We start from the raw sequence: 12,075 nt of genomic DNA on the forward strand, positions 1-12,075 counted from the left end.
GAGGAAGAATGTGTGGCGGCGGCGGAGTAATGTGGTGAGGAGGAGGAGGAGCAGGAGGAGGAGGAATGTGTGGTGGCGGCGGAGGAATATGGTGGGGAGGAGGTGGAGAAGAGTAAATATTTGGAGGCGGGGGAAAAGAAGGTATTGGGAAATGATTGAATAGTGGCTGGGGAAGATGGTCAAAAACATTGGGCTTAAAGGATGCCATTGATGTTTGAAGATTAGATTGCATGAAAATGAGTGTGGGCGATGCAGGATTACGAGGGACTGGTGTTGGATTTGTAGGAGGAGACGTGGAAATTGAGGGAGGGAAGAGAAAGGTGACTTGTAAGGGATATTGATTTACTTGGCTCCAACACTACGTTTTTTCAGCTCCGACTCCACCATTGCTTTCCACTTTAGTTTCTCCTTTGTAAGCTAAAAGGAGTTTTCCATATTTGAGCTCCTGTGTGTTTTAAGAGATTGCATGGCCGTCCTCTACGTTGTGCTTATGTTCACTTAGAAAATGCAGTTTGCTCCACAAAAGAGTATTGTACAGAGGTACGGTATGGTTTACTTGTTGCGTTCACTATCGTTTTCTGGATGATTTTATCATTAATTAGTCACTTTTGTTCCAATCCATTGGAAAGAGTTGTTGAGTGTAGCTCTTAATTCACCGAATTACAAAAGAATGCTAAAATGAGATTAAAGCAAGCTCACTACCTAACTTGCTTCAAATGTTTGCAATGAGTTTACAAATTAGATGGTTCTTCCTTTTAATCCATCGATAGAGTCTTTAACTTTTCATGTTGATTCTATATGCAAATGGTATCACGAGAACAATAGTTTGGTAATTTATTATATAGGCTTATATTGAACTAAAGAAGTTTATATTTTTAAGATAATTATGCTTGTTCATATGACGTTCAATTTATTAGAATTAATAATCGATTAAGGATTTTTGGTTTTTCTTTTATTAAATATCTAATATTTTTAGGCACTATTTGTTGAATGTTAGTGTTAGTTCATGGGATATCTATTGAATATCTTAAAATAACTTTCTTAGTGGTCTTGTGATTTTATTATTTTATAGTAGTCATTTCTCCAAGTTCTTGTTTAGGTAGAGTTGATATACATTACATACCTTACAGTTCATTTATTGCTTTCTGACATTCATTATTGTATACATTTTGTTAGTGTAATGTCTTTATTTACTTGACTAATTAGTTTTAGCATAATTGTGACATTTTAGATATTTCCTCCTATTTTAATATACATTGGAGTTTATATATTTCATATAAGATTACTCTATAGTCTTTAAGATGTCTAATTAGTGGATACTATTTTTTCTCATGCATGTCAAATTAGTGGTTGGATGAAAATAATAGTCTTCATATAAACCCTTAATATGTTTTTGGTTCCATTATTAACAAAAGTGTAGTGTTAGTTAGGGCATCAAAGAGGTGGGAAACTCTTGTCATGATTTTCAAAGGAGAGAACTAGTAATCATGACCTCAACCAATCAACATCTAATTATTTTCATGGTTTCTATGGATGGGTTTTCAAGGTTTCTACATCTATAACATTATTATTCAATCATTAGTTTGGATAGAAACATGTAAAAGTTGACCTAAAATAAACTACAAAAATGAGAACTAAAATGAGTTCTAAAACATAAAGTGGAGATTGCAAAGTAGGTAATTTGTAACCTTACACACATATACATACTCTTTTAGATATCTCCTACCATATGTTAGTGAGTCTATTATTGGTCCAAGTTAATTAGATGGTTTAGTTTAAAAATTTGGTACCAAATATTTTCATGATAAAACATACTTGTGAGGAACTAAATTGTCTTACACTTAGTGGTAGCGATTTTGATTTTTACACTAGATAATCTCACACTCGTGTCTTCATTTAATGTCTGGACATCATAACCTATCTTTTGCATTTAGACCTACAGTTTGTAATTAACATGTAATCATATTTATCCAGTTTAATTTTTATCCTACTAAATAGTATAAGATTTCTACCTAACAATAAATGTCTCTAAATGTTGATGCATTTTTACTATTTCCCCTCTTTCTCCATTAAGAGAAAAATACGTGAACATCATGTTTGAACTAGTTGGTTATTATTATTGTTAAAATATTTATGGTTATACAATTAAAAATGACTACTAGCATGGATTGATCAACCTTCACTTTTAATGACTTATTCTTCTCTATTAGCTATTCTAATATTGCACACACTTTCCCAAGGCTATTAAAGGTGGAGGTGAGAACACAATTATCTACATTAAATTTTTTGCCTTTTGTTGTAACAATATTATTACTCTTTTTCCCTTTAATTTAATTAGTTATTTTCAAGATACCATGGCATTACCTTTGTTCTAACAATGACCACATAATTCAAAAAAATACCAACCAAAAACTCCATTAATTGTTAGATATAATATGCCTTCTAACCACAATATTTTTCTACAATGTTAATGAAATATGGTGAAAATGGTGATCTCTAGCTTTAGAAATGCAAACTACAAACCATTTTCCACTTGGGATATCATTTCATTAGAGAACAATCAATTAGGCTCAACTTCAATCCTCTAGAAGAGATGATCACTATGATCAATTGTTCCGCTTTTTGATTGATAGTATTAAGATGAATAACGATACAAAATAGATAATAATCAACATACACAAATATATACAATAATGGAAATCAAAATGTAAGCTCAAATGTAAAAATGGGATGCAGAGAGGAACCTGTAGCTAAAATCTAGCCCTAAAACAATCAAACTATAATACTAGGTGCCTTAGTCCCAATGTTGTTTATGTGTTCACTCTTAACTCTTCACTTTGGGTGATATCTTAGGGACACTTTTGAAAGTTTTTTTTTTTTTATGTTAGCAAGGAGAAGGCCCTGAACCTTACTAAACAACAAATTAGAGTACAACTTCAAAAGAATTGGCATCAAGCAACTAGTCAAGAAAACCTAACCAGCTATTTCTCAGAATTAATAAAAAATTAATATGACTCTTTAACTAAACATACTAGTATTAATTAATCACCATCTCCTAAGCAATATAAAAGTATTTTGAGTATTAGCAAGGCTAAATAATTTAACTATTGGGACCATCATTATAAAAGTTTGGTTCATATGGCACATAGGCCTCATAATATCAGAGAAACTAACACCAACCACTACTATTATAAGCAACGTATTAACCAAAACCAAAACTAAGAAAAATCAATTAATCATTGTTAATCAGATTTCAATTTTGCTGAAGCTTGTGAACCCGATTGACCCAAGTATCCTCCCGATTGTCCTCCCTGTCTTCATTTTCCTCATCCATCTTCCCTTCCTTTTTAAACCTCATCGTCTTCTTCGTTATCTTGCTTTGTCTTGGCACAACCCCTATGACAACCTTTCTCATAATACCATTCATGATGGTGCAGAGCACCCCAAAAGCCTCACATACATGCTCAAAATATTGCCTGTAATCATCGTTTTTCTCTTCTAGGTTCAAGACTCTCTCCTTAAGCTCCATAATCTGATCTTCCAGGTTTTTTTTGCTATTTTCTTTGTTTGATGGAACCTCCAATGAGAAGGGAACCATATCAACATCCTCTTAAGGATTGAAAGGTTGGGAGTTCAGTTCAGAATTCTCTGAGTCCTCCTCAAACTCGCTCTCTTCTTCCATCTCCTCCTTCAACTATTCTTCTTGTTCATGTTCTTCATCTTGGAACTCCTCATCCTCTAAATCTTTGTTAGAGATTTCATCCATTTCCTCTAGATTAAAGGCCTTCTCAAGATTTATGGTCGTCCCTTTTGTCTCGGGCAAAACCCTCTTACCTTTGGCTAGTAGCCTAGTCGATCTTCTCTCTCCTGAACTACCCTCCTTCTTCTCCCTCTCTAATATCTTCTCCTCCTCATTATATGAGTTGTGCAGGTCAAAACCAATTGTAATATTATTTCTAATAGAGTACTCCATCTTTTCAGCTTTGGCAAGGCTAATATTGGGGGTGTCCAGTTTCCTTTTATCTGGGTTAATTTTGAGGAGGGCAACCTCTAGGGGCTCAATTTCTTGATTTTTTCTTTTCTTTTTTGGATCAACATTACTAGGTATAGAGAGAAGACAACCTCGGTTTGGGGAATGGTCAAAGGCATATTTGTACATTAGACAGATTAAACCCTAGTGGATTGGCAGATTTGCTCCATTTGCAATACAAGACTCCAGGGAGGTAAATAGGAAATAGGGAAGATTAATTATTTCCCCATGGCTAATATGATTTAGGATGGGGAAATGGTACCCATGAATTGAAGTGTAACGATCCTCTAAAGTAGGGATAGGGTTTTGGGAGAGTAGAGCATCCATACATGTTTTGAACCACCACTAGCCATTCACCCTTCTCAAAGGCTTTCATGTGAGATTTATAATCACCGATGCTCTACCTCTCCACTTTTTTCCCTTCATTCTTCAACACTATAACTTCTGCAATTAACTCCGGTGACACCACGAAGGATATACATCCCATAGTGACTTCTCCATTTTCCCAAGAGTTACAAAACCTTGCAGATAATGTGCTATTATACCACTTCATGGAGAGGAAAAAAGGTGTCATCCCCTTATTATGGAAGAGCTCCCAGACCTCTTCATTATTCTGGAGTTCTTCACAATTCTTTGGCTTTGTTCTTTTTAGAGGGACCCCCATATCAATCTTATTCTTTGTAGAGTGTAGAAACAATAGATATGAAAGTGACTTCCAAACCACTTAAGATTTTTAGAAGTTTCTCTTTCCTTTAAAAGATGCTCCTTGAAAGATTATTTTTGGCTTGATGAGTTGCACTATCCACACATGTGGGCCTTCTTTTCATATCATGAGAAATTAAGGCACCTCAAGAAACAAGACCACCGCCTTTCCCACTAATGATATTACTATCCTTGCAAAACACTATGATGTAGGAGAAAAACTACCTCATACAACCAACTTTACCTTTCAAATTTATGACATTCTCATCATCAACATGCCAAATTGGCATCTTACACATCATCCCAATCAACAAGGAAATCAACATCCTACTCATCCAATTGTATGTTATCGTGCAGGTAATATGAATTTGATTTTTCTTGGCGCTTATGAAACTTAAAGAGAAAGGGCAGCCTCAACCATTACAACTTCAAGTAGTTGACCACATCCTCCAGGAAATGTTTTACCCTCTCCTTGGCCAAAATATTTTTTAATCCCATTGAGCTCTCAAGGTAATTAAAGTAACACCATCCTTTTTTCATTAGCCCTTGATTAGCAGCCTCGTTCGTTGCCGCATTTCCTTCCCTGTACGAGTGTTGTACTTTTAGTTTTCTAAATGCACTGAGTAGCATTTTACACTTTTGAATACTCCCTCTTATCTCCCAAGGGGCTTCCATAGTATCATTTAGGCAACTAACAACAAGTTTTGAGTTGCTTTCCAAAATCGCATTGGTGCCCTTATGGTGGTGTAGTTGCACGAGACCCATCCATGCAACCATCACTTCTGCTTTGTTATTCGAGCACCTTCCAAGGTTTGTACAATACCCTTCTATCATGTAGCCTCTGCAGTCCCTTATGATGCCTCCTGCTCCCGATAAGCCAAGGTTCCCTTTTTAACACTTCCATCAAAGTTGCACTTAAGACAACCTTCCTCCGGAGGGGTCCAAGTGCAAATTTTCCTTAGAAACATCTTGTGCCAATTCATCCTTTGAAGAATATGACAAATTCCCCATTTCTACTTCAATCTTAGGTCTAGAAGAGTTGCAATAACTTTTTATATCTATGGATGACTCATATTAATGCTTTCTTTTCCTTGTTGCTTTAAAATATAAAATATAACCTTACCACTTCTTTCTTCATCCCTAAACAGTCTATTATTTTTTTCTTTCTATATATTTCAAGCCATAACAGGTGGAATTTGGAGCCACAAATTTCTAGAAATAGGATGAGTATAAGGAGTTAGGGGCCACTATTCCATAAGATCTTTCATATTCTCTAGAAGGATCCAACTAATTTTTAAATCTCCTAACAAATCATCCCAAATTTCTTTGGAATATTGACAATGAAAAAGCAAGTGGTTGATGCTCTCTAGGTCCTTGCAGTATAACACACACCTATTAACTAAGGAAAACCCTCTTTTGTTTAAATTTTCTATCATTAGAATTCTTCCTTGACTCGTATCCCACCAAAAGTAGTTGATCTTCGAGACAAGGCCTTTAATCCAAATGTTTTTCCAATTGAATGTTTCTGTAGATTCTCCCTCAATATTATGATATGAAAACTTAACTGAGAAGGCTCCATAGGGGTTAAGCCACCAAACCCATTCATCCTCCATATGAGGGGAGAATAAAGTGAGATCTGGTAAAAGAGAAGTTAGAGATTTTTTCACTTTGACCAGTTGGTCACAGTATTGGACCGAGATATCTCCTTGTCGAAGCACCTCCTCTTCCAAGGTCTTCCATTTCACTTTGTTATGTTGCCATATAATATAGCCCTGCACCAACTTCCCACATTTCTTAATCAGAATCTTCTTAACTTTCTTGAATTCAGGTAATTCTAAGAGGGTGTGGTCTTTAATCCATACATCATCCCCAAAATTAGTTGTTTTACCATTCCCAATTAGCTTTTTTCCACCCTTTCTAAGGATAGCTTTAGTTTTTGCAACATTGTTCCAAATGAAGGATCTTGAGGGTAATTCAATCTGATTTATGAAACTGCAACTCCTATCATTACTGAGGTATTTGTCTCTTATTATATTTGTCCAGACCTTATTCCCTTTAGTCAACTTCCAACTGACTTGGGAGATTAAGGCCCAATTAAAGGATTATATTTTCCTCATCCCTAGACCACTCGCCTTAATCGATCAATAAACCCTATCCTAGGCCACAAGGGACAATCTATTTCTTTCTTTGGTTCCAGTCCATAGGAATCATTTTTGGATCTTCTCAATCCTCTCAGCAACAGTTCCTGACATTTTGAAGAGGGAAAGGTACAATAGACTAGAATGTTTTGGAGACAAGATTTTACCAACTGCATTCCCCTAGTCAAACTAAGCAGCTTCCCCTTCCACCCAGCTAACTTCTTCTGAAACCTTTCAATTATCCCATTCCAGAAGGTAGAGGAAGGAGATTTAGGAATGAGGGGTAACCCCAGGCAAGAATCTGGAAGAGCACTAGCCTGACAAGCTAGAATATTAGTAATTTTCTCTTGCAGGTTGTGATTGACATTCAAAAAGAAGACCTTTCTCTTTTCATAATTAATATATTTCCCTGAGATCTTAGCATGGTTATCTAGAGTCATCTTCTAGAATTTCACTTCTAAGACATAAGCTTCCCTGAATATGATAATATCATCAACAAACTATTGGTAGGATATAGGATCCAGTGTAGAAGCCGCCCTAACTCCCCTTAGTTTACCTTTCCTTCTAAGTTTTTCAATATTTTTACCAAGAACCTTAGTAATCATAATAAAATGATACGGTGACAATGGGTCACCCTGACAGAGCCCTTTTCCACTTGAAAAATAACCCTTGGAAGATCCATTTAGAAGCATAGAGAATTTTGGAGTTTTGACACATTGACCTATCAAATTTAGAAATTTACCCTTCAATCCAAACCTTCTTACGACTTCATAGAGAAAGTTACAAGAGACTTTGTCATAAGCTTTTGAAATATAAAGATTGAAGGCCAAAGAGGGTAGTTTACTTCTATCCATTGATTGAACCAATTCATGTGCAAAAATAACTTTATCTAGAATTTGCCTCCCTTTGACAAAACCTTTTTGATTAACAGAGATCATCTTATCCAACAAAGGTTTCATCCCATGAACCATAATCTTATGGATGATTTTGTACAAAGTATTGCACAAGCTAATAGGCCTAAAGTCCTTCACTGCATGGTAGATATCAACTCCAATGATATCCCAAAGATCTTGAAAAAAGGCCGAAGGGAAACCATTAGGACCTGAGGTTTTGAAGGCACCAAAGGAGAACAATGCATCCCTAACCTCCTGGAGGGAAACCTTGTAGACCAATAGAGATATATTCTCTTCAATGATAAACTCTGGAATCACGTTGAGAAAATAATTGGGTTTTTCAAAGCTACTTTGGTTATTCAAGTTATTAAAGCTAAAAAAATGAACATACATCTCAGCCATCTCTTTCTCATCTTCAGTGATCGAATCATCATATTTAATAAGATTTCTAATCTTATTTTTGCTTCTGTGCTTCAAGGTTGATTGGTGGAAGAATTTGGTGTTTTTATCTCCTTCAATAAGCCATTGCATTCTTGATTTTTGTTTCCAAAACACCTCTTCTTTCTTCTTCAACCTGAACCATTGAAATCTTAGAGTGATCTCCTCCCTTCTTTATTCCTCAGAAGCACAACTATCTTCTATCTTCCTCTAAATGTTCTTAAGGATAATAGTAATGACTTTCTTTTGTTCAAAGATAATCCAAAACAAGTAACAATTCCACCCTTTGACTCTTTCCTTAAGAATCTTAAGTTTTTTTACAACATCAACATTGGGGTGTCATCAACAGGGACATTCCACCATTGTTCAACTAGAGCTCTAAAATCTAGATGATGGGACCACATTATCTCATACCTAAATGGATATAATTTTTTCTCCCTTGAGTCTTCCATGGATAGAAGAATTGCATTACGATGAGAACTTGACCTAGGGAAAGAGCAAAGAGAGGAGTCATAATTTTTCCAATTACTCAAAACCATGAACCTGTTGAGTCTGACTTGAATGAGATTCTATCGAAGTCTTCTATTAGACCACATAAATTTGGAGCCAGTGATATTGATATCCATCAAGCTCGTAGTTGAAATAAAGTCCATCAAATCATTCATGCTCTTCATGTAGTCTTCTATACCTCCCAATTTCTGGAAAGGATAGAGGGGAGAGTTGAAATCTCCAACAAACATCCATAAAGAAGCCACATGATTCTAAATAAGTCTAGCCAGAGAAGATCAGAGGCAAGCCTGGGGGGTTCTAGCATTAGGGGCATAAACATTTATAAGAAACCATTCAAGATGAGACCTAAGGTCCAACATCTTAACTATAAGACAATTTGTGGCAAAATGAATTAGAGTACTGTCAAAAAAGGTTGGATTTCACAGAGTGGAAATGCCCTCAGATGCTCCTTTTGCATCATTAGCTAAGAAGGTAGCAGACATCAAGAAAGAATTGGTAACCTTAAGAAAAACATCTTTCTTCATTTTTGTTTCTTCAATCAAAAGAATATTGACTTTTTTTCCATCAACATACACTTTAACATATGTTGCTTCAGAGGGCTATTCAAGCCCCTCATGTTCTAGGATAAAATCTTCATCTACAAATAGGGAAACTAATCTACTCAGAAACAACATCCCAATAATGGGATGATATTAATTTTTCTTTTTCTTATTCTCCAAGAGACCATTCAAGGTCCTCTGCCTTCCCTCAACTACCTCCTAGGTTACATCCTTCATCCTTGCATCCTTCTGTGAAGGCCTCCAAACCTTATTGTCTCCCCCAACATCCACTTTCTTATTCTTTTTGTTCTTGGTTGTTACCTGGGTCCATTCCCATTTATAATTTTCCTCTTTAGAGAACCGTTTTTTTGATTTTCTACATAGGGGGGTGAAAGAGAACCCCAAAATATGCAGATTCTCCTTAAGATCCATGAAACCTCCGCTTCTTTTCTCCTTTGGGGTTCGAATTTGTTTCCTCGGATTGATATTTTCCTTGTCTGAGATGAAGCTAATTCAACCATTTTTAAATGTCACCTTAGATTCTTCAAGTCTAGCCATGTTCACTGCATGAGCAGGGTTGTGACCTAGGTCAACCACCATTTCCCCATCCAACATGGAAACGTCTTTCTTGTGACCATAAATATTTCCAAGAGGTGGTAGTAGGATTGCACTTTCTGGTTGAGTACCCTTTGAGGACGAGGTAGTGCGATCATCCACTTGTTTCTTTTTGTCTTGAGGTTGTTGGCAATTGACACTCATTGGATTCATTTTGTTGTCATTGATGACAACAAGATTTTATGGAAGTCAAAAACCGGCACTAGGAGGCATATACCAATAGATACCGGCATTGGAAACATTCAGGCCTACACCGAGACTGGCACCGACATCAATACTTCAAGGAAGCCAACATCAAGGAAGATTTATCTAGTAAATCATTTTGTAATTATTGTCGAGGTCAACATTGAATATCTTTTTTAAATGCAATGTAAGCCGACATAAGGCATATCATATGTAATAGGTATATAAGTCAGTCTGCTAGGTCAATAAACAAAGTAGAGATGATGGTATTATGATGGTATAGAGATAGACATATATAGCAGAACCGTGAGATGCAAAATATATGTATGGAGATCATTTTTGTATGCAAACATTATATCATGCAATGATCTACAAATAGATTGGAAAGCATTCTTGGAGGATAAGTAATATCGGTAATAGTTCAAGTTTGCAAACTGGATCTCTGTCTGGCATAGTAGATGCATTCTTGAGTTCATTTTTCAGTAATTTACTTTTACAGAAAACTTGTAGTCAGTGAGGCTCTTTAGTGATGAGTAGTATGCTCTAGGCAGTGTGCCTCCTTGCAAGTGCAGGCCCCTGTATTATGTAATAACTTTTCATATTGCCAATGAACTAATATTGTGGGTCACAAATCCCACCGTGGTTTTTCCTCATTTAGGTTTTCCACGTATAAATTATGTGTGTTATGGTGTTCATTTATGTGGATGGTTTGTTTGCTTCTTGTTATATGCTTATGTGTTTACCGGTACATACATGCATGGTTTAGAAAGTTAAATATTGTAGATTCCGGCAGAACACTGAGTCACCCCCCCTTCCCTCTTAGTGTTCTCAAATCCCAACAATTGGTATTAGATCTTGGTACCTCGAAAGAAGTTTAACAACTTTAGGAAGATCCCGAAACTAGAATATTTGAATATGGCTATGGAAAAGGAACTTGAGATGGCTCTTGAGGATTATGATGCCGAAAGGATGAAGAACTTGAAATTGCAAGAAGAATTGATTTCTGCAAATGAATTCATTCTTATCCTGCAAGAAATGTTATCATTTGCTCAAGCCAAGAGGAAAGAACTTCTGCAACAACTGAATGATGAGGAGAAGAATACTCTTAAGGAACAATGTTAGAAACTAAGTCAAGCAAACATGCTCATGAAGAATAAAATGCAAAATCTGACTATGAGGCTATGAAAAGATATTGAGGACAAAAATAAGAAGGAAGATAATCTTGTTTTATCTTTGAAGAACAAGTTTGATGAATGTGGAAGATTGACTCATGAGAATAATCTATTGAGAATTGATTTGGCACCCTCCTGGAATAATGAACAAGAACTTGAAAGACAAGTAACTACTCTGAGAGATGATCTTACTACTGCAAGTGAGTATAAAGAAAAGTTTAGGATCAGTGCTACATAGTTGGATGACTTATTGAAAAGACAAAGACAGATTGATGATTCTAGAGGACTTGGATTTGTACAAGGTGAAAGCTCTGGTACTGCTAATGAAGATCTGTCAACCGGTATGCAAAACTCATTAGAACAGAGGAAACCGGTAAGGAAATCTAATGCTTATAAATTCAATGGTAGATGTTTTGTTTGCAATTTAATTTTGGGCATATGGTTAAACAATGTAGAAATAAGGCAAATCAAAACTACAATTCTGTTCCCGGTCAATGCACAAACTGCAAGAAATATGGTCATAGATTAGAAGATTGTAGAATGAATGTTAAATGTCATGCATGTGGAAAGTTTGGACATTTTCTAATCATTGTAGGTCAAGAAATAATGATATCGGATATGTCAAAGCAATTCAGAAGAACAATGTTACATGCTATGCATGAAACAAAATAGGTCATGTTGCTAAGTATTGGAGAAGCAAGACTCAACCAGCTAATAATAATAAAGACAATAAGAAAGGAAAGAAGAAGGTAGATGAAATACAACAGGATCACATCAAGACATGGGTTACAAAATCTGAAGAACAAAGTGGAGATGGATCTATACCGACAAATCCACCGATAGAACAGAGTATTC

Source organism: Cryptomeria japonica, chromosome 2 (genome assembly GCF_030272615.1).
Source record: "Cryptomeria japonica chromosome 2, Sugi_1.0, whole genome shotgun sequence".
In the NCBI taxonomy this organism is placed as follows: Eukaryota; Viridiplantae; Streptophyta; class Pinopsida; order Cupressales; family Cupressaceae; genus Cryptomeria; species Cryptomeria japonica.